Source organism: Lepidochelys kempii, chromosome 7, assembly GCF_965140265.1.
Source record: "Lepidochelys kempii isolate rLepKem1 chromosome 7, rLepKem1.hap2, whole genome shotgun sequence".
In the NCBI taxonomy this organism is placed as follows: Eukaryota; Metazoa; Chordata; order Testudines; family Cheloniidae; genus Lepidochelys; species Lepidochelys kempii.
The window spans coordinates 38171102-38184338 of NC_133262.1; the positions used below are offsets into that span (position 1 = coordinate 38171102).

The 13237-nt window shown below is 43.4% G+C and overlaps 2 protein-coding genes across 9 annotated transcripts in view; one reads left to right on the plus strand and one right to left on the minus strand.

Annotated features, from left to right (window-relative positions):
• Positions 1-13237, minus strand: part of SYN2 (synapsin II) — a 442912-nt gene that overhangs the window by 135624 nt on the left and 294051 nt on the right. The window lies entirely within an intron of this gene.
• TIMP4 (TIMP metallopeptidase inhibitor 4) overlaps positions 1-13237 on the plus strand; it is a 51338-nt gene that overhangs the window by 35325 nt on the left and 2776 nt on the right. The gene's annotated exons all lie outside the window — the stretch shown is intronic.

Genomic DNA, 13237 nt, shown 5'->3' on the forward strand with positions numbered 1-13237 from the left:
TCACTGGGTTAATGATGTAATTGGGAGAACATGAACGGAAGGAACAGGAAGCAAGGGGGAACTCAGGGGGCCTCAGAAGGAAAGCTCAGAGGATGAGCCTGGGCTGAGCAGTGAAGGCTGGGAGGGGCATCCCTTTGCTGTAAGCCTGCAGTACAGTTATTATGTAAGCAAAGAATAAATACACACCTTGGTGAAAGATAATCTGGTGTGTGTTTGTGATCGTAAGACCATCCAAACTGGCCAGGCAGTGAAGTACACTGGGTAGCAGCAGAGGTGCCCAGTGACACAAGGTAAACCAAGACAACGGAAAGACTTACTGGCTGCAAGTTTATTTTTGGAATGTCCTTCTCTTAGACCAGTTGCCCAATTGCCCAGGCTAGTGATCCTGGTCCACCTAACCAGAATCCCGTTAGCCAGGGCATTTCAGAGTAAATCCTTTAGGCCTTCATGTCTACTGTAGTGGCCTGGAGAGCAGCGCTGACTACCATAAATCACCCTGTAAGGCAATCCCCTATTTATCCTGTTTCCACAGTCCCAGTACATGGTGGAGGGGTTGGACGTAGAGAAGGCCACCTTATTGATCATCACATAATAGTCCTACAGTACCATTTATTTTTAAATTCCCATTTTTCAGCTTTAAAGACACTACAACGGATAAGTGCTACTTGAAAATGAGATTTAATGGATGTATTTCTCTTTCACATAGTCCTATGTATTGTCACATTTATTTGGCATTGTGTTCAAGTTACAGAATGGAGCGTTAAAACATTTCTGCCCCCATATATTGTACCATACCTCTCTCAATACTAAGACTGATTAAAACCTTTCCATAAATTTCCCTTTTAGAACTGATTTTTATGTTGAAAGTGAAATGGATCTGTTCCATAACATTTTGCCTTTAAAGGAAAACTTTGTACTATTTGTGCTTACTTCACAAACAATCTACAAATGTAAAAGATTAGAAGTATTATCATCATTGCTGCATGAATACTGCAAAAAATTATTAATGAACATTCATCTAGCTTTGTGAACAAATTTACGTCTACTGCATTTGCACTTTTTTATTCACACCTATGAATTTTCTAATGTAAGGGTCTCAAACTTTTGTATACATCCTGACACAAAGACTGTCTCATGGACACTTAATTGGTGATCAAATGACATCCCAGTGGCAATTGCCTCAAGGAAAAGCAGCACTATGAAAGTGTTTTAAGCTTCTTTTAATGCAATTTACAGCTGGAAATAAATCTGGTTGGAAATATTCCACTGGAATAATTTTCTGACAGTTTCTGATAGTTTCCAGAAAACTTAAATTTTCCATAGGAAAATTTTAATTTAAAAAAGTATTGATTTAAAATCAAAATGAAATATTGCAATTTGGATCTTTTCGACCTGAATTGGAATATTTTGTTTTTTGAACTGACCTAACATATATTGCTTTGAATCAGTTCAACAAAACATTAAACTGCATTTTCCTACGAGGGATTCAAGGTGTGTGAGGTAATATCTTTTATTGCATCAACTTCTGTTGGTGAGAGACACAAGCTTTTGAGCTTACATAGAGCTCTTCTTCAAATCTGGGAAACATATTCAGAGAGTATGTCTACACAGGAATGAAAAACTCACAGCTGGCCCAGGTCAATTGATTCAAGCTCACAGGACCTGGGCTCTGGGGCTGAAAAATTGCTGTGCAGATGTTTTGGGACCCTGCAAGCGGAGGAAGGTCCTGTTGCTCAGGCTTCAGATCCAGCCTGAAAGTGTACACAGCAATTTTTAGCCCCGGAGCCTGAGCCCAACAAGACTGAGTTAGCTAACCCGAGCCAGCTGTGGCCATGCCTCAGGGTTTTAGACTTGTGTAGCTGTATCCACAGTGTCACAGCTAAATACAAGGTGGAACAGATTGTTTAGCATAAGTAGTAAACACATTTCAAGGCCCAGTTCAACGTGAAGTAGCCTGGTAACAACCCTCCAGTCATAGGCGGGAAAGGAAGGGATGGAGGGGAAAAAAGAAGAAAGGGGGGATTTGTTAATGGGTTATAGATTGTTGTAATAAACCATAAATCCAGTGTGTCTGTTCAGTCTATGATTTTTAGTGTCTAGCAAAATTTTGAATTTAAGCTTCCAGGCTCATCTTAGCCAGCAGAAGTTGGTCCTATAAAAGATATTACCTTACCCACCCTGTCTCTCTAATATCCTGGGACCAACACAGCTACAACAATACTGCACACATTTTCCTATGGCACATTGCCTTATAGGCAGAACCGGCTCTAGGCACTAGCAAACCAAGCACGTGCTTGGGGCGGCACATGTCCAGGGCATTCTGGTCATCGTCTTTTTTTTTTTCTTTTTTCCCCTCTGGTGGCATTCCGGCTCTCAGAACTTGGGGTGGCAAAAAACCTAGAGCCAGCCCTGCTTATAGGACTTGTAGTTCCAACCCCCATTCTTTCCTAGGGATCAGGTTCCCCTGGAGAACATCATCTCCCCTAACGCAATATTGTGATTTCTTCTGATTGAGCTGGATGGTGCAGACTCTGCATGCATTATGGGAGATATAGACTGGCACACAGGAGAATATAGGGGCTGGAACTACAGCTCCCATAAGGCAATGCACCATAGGGACATTCAGTTTTACATTGAAATGATTCAGAATGAAGCATTTCAACAAACTGAAAAGAAATATTTCAATATCAGGAATGCTGAAATGCTTTATTTTTATAAAAATATTAAAACAAAATGTTTCACATCTATGAACTGATTTTTGAGGGTGGGGGGGAATTTCCATTCTGTGAAAAATTTTGAAGTTTCAACTTTTTGTCCCTTTTCAGGATAAAAACAAATGTTGAAATGTCAGAATTTCCTGTGCAATGGAAATTCTAACCTCTGCTCAGCATTAGCTGTAAACAAGGAGGAGAAGCTAAAACAATGGAACCACACAATTCTCTGTGTCCCACTAGTAACTGCTCTATTGACCACAACTGCAAACCACTGTGCTTACAAACAAATTTGCTAGCAGAACTGTTCAAAACTGAATGCAAATTATGTATTCATGTTTACGAGTATTTGCAGCAGAAACTTGATTCTAAATTACTCACCTCCATTAAGAAAACAGAAATGTGATCTACAGTATGTGTTTAATAAACATAGCTCCAATTTCAAATTATTAATATGAAATACCCTTAGTGGACTGTTTGTGAACTGACATATGTTTTCAAGAAATATCTTTTAAATAATTTGAGGTCAATCAAATTATTCACTAGCAGAAAGGGCTAGATAAGATAAATAAATTGCTCACTACCTATGGTTCATCCAGCTCTAGTCATTATGAATAAAGAGTGACATGTATTTTTGAAAAAAGTTCTTAATTATTTTAGAATTTATGACTGAAGTGCCAAAGTGATGTAATTTATGACACAGTCAAAATATGTTTTTCTCTATATTTCTGGGTTCATTTAAGAAGTTCCAGGTTTTGAGTACAAGCATCTATGGTAGACAAGTGTATCTCAAAATCCTCAGAGAAGAAACTGTGGCTACTTAAGAAATCTTCTTGTTAAGACTTTATATAGTAGCTTGTGTATTGATTTTTAAGGTCAAATTCTCTCTTTAAAACAACCACCATCACCACCATGCTTGCCATCTTCTCAAAAGAATATTAGCTGATTTTTAAATATTTCTTTATTCACATACGTACGTAAGAGATTCCTATTACATCTAGAAGGACTTTGATTTTACAAAGCACATTCCCCTGCAAACACTTAAGCAATTGATAGTCATACACACACACAAGTAACCTCTTTGGCTTGGGCCCAATTCTATTTTATACCTTTTGTCATTATTTCTCAATCTACAATCTACAGTCCAGTTCTTCTTTGGTGGCACTCTGAAATTTCGAACTGTTGGGCCCTTTTCTAATTTCCCAAACGTTTTTAATAATTAGAGGACTCAATCAAAAGCACTGAAGTCAAAAAAAGTTTTTCATTTAACTTCAGTGGATTCTGAACTAGGCTCTGAGTGGGGAAACAGTCAGTTAGGAATAAACACACTACTGCTGTTTATTTTTTAATAAAATGTTTTAATGGTGCTACAAGCTGATGCAGCAGGGAAAGAGTTCACAATTTCTAACTTCTGGCTAGACTTGAACTAAGATCTGAGTCTCAGGCTTCCACCCTGGAACATCTGTTGTTCAGCTGGGTTAGAGCCAAGCCGTTTATTACAATATTTATAAGCAAGGGTGAGTAGAGTTTTTGTTTGAAGTGATGTAGTCCTATACTCCCAAGTGTAATAGCCAATATGAGATTTAGCAGAACTGCACTTTTTATGGAACAGCTATTAAATTCAATATGCTATTTTTTAACAAACAGTTATAAAACCATCTTTGCACTTGTCTCATAAGAAGTTACCTAATTTATTGTGTTCAAAGTATTAGAGTGACAAGGTGGGTGAGGTAGTATCTTTTATTGGACCAGCTTCTGATGGTGAGAGAAACAAGCTTTTGAGTTTACACAGAGCCGTTCTTCAGGTCTGGGAAATGTACCCAGTGTCACAGCTAAATACAAGATGGAATAGATTGTTTAACATAAATAGTTAACAGATATTTCAAGGGACCATTCAAGGTGAAGTGGCCCATTAACGCCACTCCAGTCATAGGGTGGAAAGAAAAGAAAAGGGGGGGAGGGGAAAAAAGGGCAGCTGGGGGTGCAGGGAATTCTGGGTTATAGATTGTTGTTATAAGTTATTACAATGCAGGGGGGCAGATTCTGCCACCTTTACTCACGAGAAAATCAACAGGACTAGTTGTGGATTAATGTAGTACTTCATTTGCGTAACGGTCTAGTAAAGGTAAGACTCGGGTCCGGTACTGGCTACATCAATAAGCACTACTTAACTGAACCGTAATTAGTCAGTCAGATCTATTTAAACTGTAATTCATGTGGAACAGTGGCTTTGGTTGTAAATCTCAGTCCCTTAAATAACTGAGACCTAATTAGAAGAACCTGGTTGTCAAAGCAGTAGTTTTCGATGACCGCACTTCCTGTCTTTTCCCAACATATGGCATGTTTAAAGTGTTCAAATAAGTTACGTCAAAAAATGAAAATATTCACATTTTTCCTAAAATTCACCTTCTTCTTCCACACTGACAATGTATCTCTCTGGGATCTCCTATATATTTGATGACTGGCAGCTACACTGCCTTGCACTATGATCTCATCAGTTTTCACCATCTTTGGAAACTCAGAACTGGTTACTATTTGGATGGAAGATGCTACAGAGGAAGTAAGGTTATTGATTCAGTATGTGGCACTCTTTCCACCACTTTTGTAGTGTATTGATGCCACAGCACATCATTAGAAGACACTATGCTGTAGGAAGTACCATATTTTAAGATCTTGGCCACTCAGGTAATTAACGATCTCGTGACTATTTTGGACAGAGTTTTCCATAGTCGTTAGAACATCTCACGTAATTAAAGTTCAACATGTGCGTAAGTGTTTGAAGGATCAAGGCCTAATAGACCAGACTTCATTTTACAATACCAAACCTACGTTACACAGGAGGTCAGACTAGATGATTTAATGGTCCCTTTCTTGTCTTAAAACCTATAAATCTATGAAATACTCCTTAACCACAATCTTTAAATTTTCTGCTGAACATTTTTGTGCATTTAGGCCAGGATACATCCCTTTGGACATTCCCAAACAATCTCTCCCACCTTCGGGATATACCTACACTGCATTTTGGAGAGTGCAGATGCAAGCTCTCTAAAATTGCTGTAAACACAGCTCTTTGAAGTTGAAGCTAAGGCTGGGGTTCTGAAGCCTAGAGAGGTGGGGGTGAACTTCAGAGCCCAAGCTCCAGTCTGAGCCACAATTTCAAAGCACTATCTATACAGCTATTATTAGAGTGCTATCAAGCTAAACTTATTCCATTCTTTTAATTGTTCCTCAGTTGCTTTAACAAGCTATGAAGTCACACAGTCTATTATGGGAAAGCTAGTAAAGCTGAACTTATAGCATCAGTTTCACTGAAGTCCATTCAAGCCCTTTAATTTAGCCATGGGATGCAAGACTTATCACTCTCATAGATCCCATTAGTGATTCAATTTTACATATGACTGCAACTGTACAAACTAAGCAAAATGCTCCTCTTCTTCTTCCGCCTACTTTTATGTTACCTAGGGGGCCTATTTAGTACTTTTCATATAGGAGAGACTTCTTTAAGCTATTCCTCTCAAAAATATTATTCCTTCTTCGAGTGATTGCTCATATTGATTCCAATTAGGTGTTTGCGCACTGCGTGCACAGTCGTCAGAAAGTTTTCCCTTAGAAGTTCCCATTGGGTCAGCTGTGGAGCCCCCTGGAGTGGCACCTTCATGGCGCTGAATATCTGACCCTGACGACCTGGCCCCTCCTCAGTTCCTTCTTACCGCCAGTGATGGTCATTGGAACTGTGATCGCTTGCCTTCGTTGGGCTCTAAGCAGGCCTTTTGAAGGGACATCTGAGGGCGGCACACCCACCATGACACTGGATCCTTACCCTTCTTTTTATGAATCGTCTATCCCACTTCTGCCGCGCTTGGTCCCTGATAACATCGGACCGCTGGGTTCTTCGCATGGTAGAAGTGGGATATTCTTCCCAATTCAGCTCCTCCCTTCCCTCACACTCCCCTTCCCCGTCCCCCTTCAGGGACCCTTCTCACGAGCAACTCCTTATCCAGGAGGTGCGGGCACTCCTCGCCATAGGAGCGGTGGAGAAGGTTCCTCAGGAACTAAGGGGCAAGGGTTTCTACACCCGTTATTTCTTAATTTCCAAGACAAAGGGAGGGTCTCAGACCTATTTTAGACCTGCGAGGACTCAACAAATTCATGGTGAAGTTAAAGTTCCGCATGGTCTTTCTGAGCACAATTATCCCTTCCCTGGATCCAGGAGACTGGTACACCCCCCTCGACATGAAAGGCGCGTACTTTCACATAGCCATTCAGCCAGCTCACAGACGATTCTTACGGGTTGTGGTCGACCACAAAAATTATCCACGGTCCTCCCATTCGGTCTATCAACAGCTCCCCATGTGTTCACGAAATGCATGTCAGTTGTAGCAGCCTTCCTCTGAAGGAGACAGGTGCAGGTATACCCATACCTAGATGACTGGCTGCTCAGGGGGCGCACCAGGGAGCAGGTGGAATCTCAGGTCCACTTTCGAAAGATTGGGCCTCAACATGAACAAGTCAATCTTATCACTGACCCAAAGAATAGAGTTCATCGGAGTGGTGCTGGACTTGGTATAGGCAAGGGAGTTTTTACCGGAAACCCATTTCCAGGTCATGTCAAATATTATTCAAGGTCTCAGGAGGTACCTGACCACTACTGCAAGGGGATGGCTGAGTCTCCTTGGCCAGATGGCAGCCTGCACTTATGTGGTCCGGCATGCCAGACTGAGACTCAGACCCCTGCAAGTGTGGCTTGCATCTGCCTACTGCCCGGGGCCCAACAGCCTAAACTCAGTGGTGAAGGTCCCAGAACACATTCTTGAGTCCCTCCAATGGTGGCTTGACCCTCAGATGGTGTGCAAAGGAATCACCTTCAACAGCCCCCAGTCCTCCTTTTCCTTAGTAACGGATGCGTCAGCTCTGGGTTGGGTGTGCATTTGGGAGATCTCCAAACACAGGACCTATGGTCACAGGACGAGCTCCCCCTTCATATCAATATCAAGGAGCTGAGAGCGGTGCATCTAGAATGCCAGGCTTTTCAGGCCCTGGTGCAAGGACTGTGCATGGCAGTGATGACGGACATCATCACTGCCATGTTTTACATCAACAAGCAGGGTGAAAGCCCATTCCTCCCCCCTATGTTGAGAAGCCCTGTGGCTATGGGAATTCTCCATAGCCCACTCCATTCACCTGGAGACATTCTAACTCCCAGGAGTTCAGAACGAACTAGCAGACCGCCTCAGCAGCTCGTTCCACAACCACGAGTGGTCCATCCATCGGGATGTCATACACTCCATCTTCCAAAGGTGGGGGTTTCCCCAGGTCGATCTGTTTGCCACTCGGAGCAACAGAAAGTGGTACTTCTCAAGATCTTCATGGACAGAGAAGAGGTAATTCTGGTGGCGCCAGCAACACTGGTACACCACACTCCTGGAGTGCATGCCCTGATTGCGCTACCACTCCACCCCGACCTGATCACTCAGGATCACGGTCACCTTCATCACCTGGACCTCAAGTCCCTCCACCTCACAACCTGGAAGCTTCATGGATAAACCCCACGGAACTTCTGTTACCAGTTCTGAGCACAGAGGTCCTACTGGGCAGCAGGAAACCATCCACCAAGGCCACTTCTCTAGCAAAGTGCAAAAGTTTCACTTGCTGGTGTGCCCAGTGACATACACCTCCACTCCAGGTGCCTATACCACTCATTCTAGAGTACCTTCTGCACCTGAAACAACAAGGTGTGGCAGCATCATCCATCAAGGTACATCTTGCTGCTATCTCGGCCTTCCTCCCGGGAGTATCCGGACGCTCCATATTCGCCACCCCCATGGTAAGACGTTTCCTCAAGGGGCTGGAATGGCTACACCCCAAGATTAGACAGCCTGTTCCTGCGTGGAACCTTAACCTGGTCCTCTCCAGGCTAATGGGGCCCCCATTTGAATGGCTGGCAACTTCTCCCTCCTCTACCTGTCGTGAAAGGTAGCCTTCCTGGTCACCATTACATCAGCAAGGAGGGTTTCTGATTTAAAGGTCCTCACCTCTGACTCACCTTAAATGGTTTTCCTCAAGGATAAGGTGCAATTTAGGCCTCACCCAGCATTTCTTCTGAAGGTGGTGTCATCTTTCCATACCAGCCAAGACATATTCCTTCTGTTTTTTATCCTAAGCCTCATGCCAGTAGCTGCGAGCAGAGGATGCACTATCTGGATGTTAGTCAGGCACTGGCCTTCCACACAGAGCACACTAAGCCGTTCAGAAAGTCAAACCAGTTGTTTGTAGCAGTAGGAGATCAGATGAAAGGACTCCTGGTCTCATCTCAAAGAATTTCTTCCTGGATCACATCCTGCATCCAAACGTGCTACAAGCTGGCCAAGATATCAGCCCCAGCACTTATGGCACACTCCACAAGGGAACAGGCCTCATCAGCGGCATTCCTGGCCCAGATCCTGATCCAAGAAGTCTGCAGGGCAGCAACTTGATCCTTGGTACATACCTTCACCTCTCATTACACCATCATCCAGCATGCCAGAGATGATGCAGCTTTTGGCAGAGCGGTGATTCCATAACTCTGACCCCACCTCCTAGGTAAGGCTTGGGGGTCACCTAATTGGAATGGATATGAGCAAGCACTCGAAAAAGAAGAAATAGTTACTCACCAACTTGTAACTTGTTCTTCGAGATGTGCTGCTCCTATCCATTCCAATACCCATCCTTCTACCCCTCTGTCAGAGTAGCTGGCAAGAAGGAACCGAGAAGGGGCTGGGTTGGCAGGGGCATATATTGAGCGCCATTACGGCGCCACTCCAGGGGGCTCCACAGCTGACCCGACGGGAGCTGCTAAGGGAAAACTTTCTGACAACTGTGCATGCGGTGCTCACACACTTAATTGGAATGAATATGAGCAACACATCTCAAAGAACAGTTACGAGAAGGTGAGTAACAGTTTTTAGTTGTGTTAATTTTTGTGTTGAAAGCATTGCTCCCTCCCATTGCAGAGAAGACTAAGTCTAGAAGATTTAAAGAAATAGTGTCAAAATGTTCACATTTTAGGGCATTAACTATTAGCACAATTAAAAATGTTTTGTAACTAACAGCAACACAGTTTTACTACTAGTCTCACAAGCAGTGTACATTACACAGTACAAAGAAGTACTGATGCTTTGTACTCTTATTTTATATTTACTGGTAGGTGTTTAAATTTAGGTAAGATAGTAATTTTTCCAGTTGCTATTCTTTTCTTGAACTAGAAAAATATTTAGAGCATTGCACTAACACTAAAGGGTAGAAAGTGATGTATTAGTAGATAATATTTGCTTTCATAATATAAATAATAATAAGTCTTGATTTTGCCACCCACTCTTGCATAGCAAGGTACATAATGTAAGTAGTTCTACTACCTTTAAAGGGCCTGCTTGTGTATCTGGACACTGATAAGTATAAGAGTGGTACAATGAGGCCCATATAAACAATACCATCCCACAAGAAACCACAACACTTTACAAACCTAAACTGATATACAGAGAAAATTAATTTTTAGTACACATGAATGCAGTTCTATTCCAGGGCTGAATTTAGGGCACAAGTGAAAAACTGGTAGATATACTGGTAGAGAAATGCAGCCACATTTAGTGAAAAATACAGCAAATGTTTAAACAAAGAACAGCAACCCTGCATAACAGCTCAGGAAAGGAAGAACAAAGCCTCATACAACAGAAAATGCCTGGAGAATATAGCAGACAGAATGTAATTACAGCAACGGAATGTAATCAGGACATGGAGGTTAGCACTCATACTCTTAAGAAAAGTACCATGAGATCTTTAAATGACTACAAATGGCCATGGCCTCAGTTATATATCTCAGCGAGACAACATCTGCCTGAAGACAGTGTTCTCTAATATCAGGTTGGTCCGTGCCTACAGAGAGAAGACTTCCACCTGTTGAATCACCAGTACCACTGTCTGTAGTCCTTAGGACTTCCTTGGATGTCTCCTATCTAGAAGTGATCCAACTGAAACCAGAGATCTAACTGGTCCACAGCATAGTGTGGCATGGCACATTTTCTTATGTTTTAAAAATCCCCAGTGCACCACTTATAGTGGAAGTTATTTACTGGGATAGATCTGAACCACTTCTTTAACATAATCCAAATCATTTTGAAAAAATCATTGGCTAGACCTCCAGATAAGTCCCTGTGGCAATGTCTTCACTGCTGAGTTAAGTTGAATTATCTGTGTTTGAGTTAGCTTAACTCAAATGAAAGCTGCCACACGATGAAATAACGCTGGAGTTGCAAAAATTATTGGATTAGCAGCATAGTTTGATTATGTTAGTATCTGACGAGTTGTGCTAACTCAGGCTGTAGGCCAGGGGTGGACAAACTTTTTGGCCAGAGGGCTACATCGGGGTTATGAAATGGTGTGGAGGGCAGGGTAGGGAAGGCTGTGCCTCCACAAACAGCCTGCCCCTGCCCACTATCTGCCCCCTCCCCCTGACTGCCCCCCCTCAGAACCCCCGACCCATCCAACCCCCCCGCTCCTTGTCCCGACTGCCCCCTCCCGGGACTCCCCACCCCTAACCGCCCCACTGGGACCCCACCCCCTATCCACACCCCCGCCCCCTGACAGGTCCCCCGACCCATCCAACCCCCCCCCCACTCCTTGTTCCCTGACTGCCCCCTCCCAGGACCCCCATCCCTAACTGCCCCCCCGTAGCCCCCCACTCCCTGCTCCCCCCTCCTGGGACTCCCCCCCCATCTCCTGACTGCCCTTCCCCGAATCTCCACCCCATCCAACCACCCCTGCCCCTCTCGGGACCTCCCGCCCCTTATCCAACCTCCCCTCCCACTGCCCCCTTACCATGCCGCTCAGAGCGGCAGGACAAGCTTATTGGAAAGCCCAGGAGGTGTGGGGGGTGCAAGCAAAAAAGTGAAACGGCAGGGGAGGGGCCGGGGGCTAGCCTCCCCGGCCAGGAGCTCAGGGGCCGGGGAGGACAGTCCTGCGGGCCATAGTTTGCCCACCTCTGCTGTAGGCTATACCCCATAATGGACCAGCCATCTTGAATTAAAAGCACCACCACACTAGAGTTAGGTTTTTTTTTTGCATGGACAGGACTCAAGCTAGCTCAGCACTGAAAGGAAGCACCTCATGTCATAAGGGTATGTCAACACAGCAAATAAAAAAAATCCTATGGCAATGAGTCTCAGAGCCTAGGTCAACTGACTCAGGCTCACGCTGCGGAGACAAAAGTTCAACCTTGGACTGTAGCCATGCCTCTGAAACTTGGCAAGGGGGGAGGGTCTTGGAGCCCAGGCTCAACCAGAGCCCAAACGTCTACAGTGATATTTTTAGCCCTTCAGCTCGAGCCCAAGTCAGGTGACCTGGGCTCTCAGACTTTATTGCCTCAGGGATCTTTTTGTTTTTGCTGTGTAGACATACAGAGAATACACTCCAATCAATGCAATGGTTGTATTACTTTTAGAATCAGTGGCCTAATTTTCAGAGGTGCTGAGCCCTTACAGCTTCCACTGACTTCAACATGAGCTGTAAGGACTAAACATTCTGAATTTCAGGCTCAGTGTCATCATTAGAAGCAGTGTCTTTGCAACATGCACATGGTTCTGCTCCTTCCTATGGCCACCTTGCAGAGAGGATCGTGTATATCAGAACAAGATTTGCAGGCTTAACTAATTTGACTTAATTTTGTTTAACATAAATATAAATGAATGACACCCAAGTTGTGATTTAATAATTTTGTTCTTATTTTGTTTGCACTGGTGGCTCTTTGCATTGATAGAACACTTTTTTATCCTGGGTGTTTATTTCTTGTACAAAGTATTTCAGATTGGCATCTGATGTTTTACATCAGAGATCCAATGGCAACAGTCAATTCTTGGCTTTTTTCTCATTCTTTAATCAAGAGGCTTTAGAAAACCAACACATTTACAATATATTTGCAAGTCCCATACAGTATTTAAATCCCTTGAGAAGAATTTGAGTATGACAGTTTTTTTTCCCAGTAATGCCAACTATACTTGGAAGCTGTGAACCTGTCAACACACAGCATGATGTAAACAAAAGGGGCCTCCTCTCTGATGGAGTTTCAGTTATATCATATTGTAGGTGATAACAGGCATTCTGAAATTGATTAGCACCTCTCATGCTTGGGTATAATTAGACTTGTTTTGCAAACGTTATGTTAAAAATGTATTTCAGAACTGAGTATGGAAGTACTATTTGGACAGCATGCTGCATATCTAGTATTGCCTGGGCTTTGTTACTAAAACTTCCCATTTCAGTTGAGTGCTGCAGGCTGTAAACTCTAAGGACCTGTTCCCATACTCCTTATGAAGGCAAAACTCCAATTATTCTTAGACCAAAATCACAGCAGCCCAAGTTCTGGCCCTGAATATGTCCAAGCAGCATCCACTGAAGATAAGGGAGTTGTGTGCAAAAGTATACTTTATTCCGCACAGGTTCTTTCACTGCACCACCAGTGGATCTATCTTGTGTGAAGACATACATAGAGAAGCATG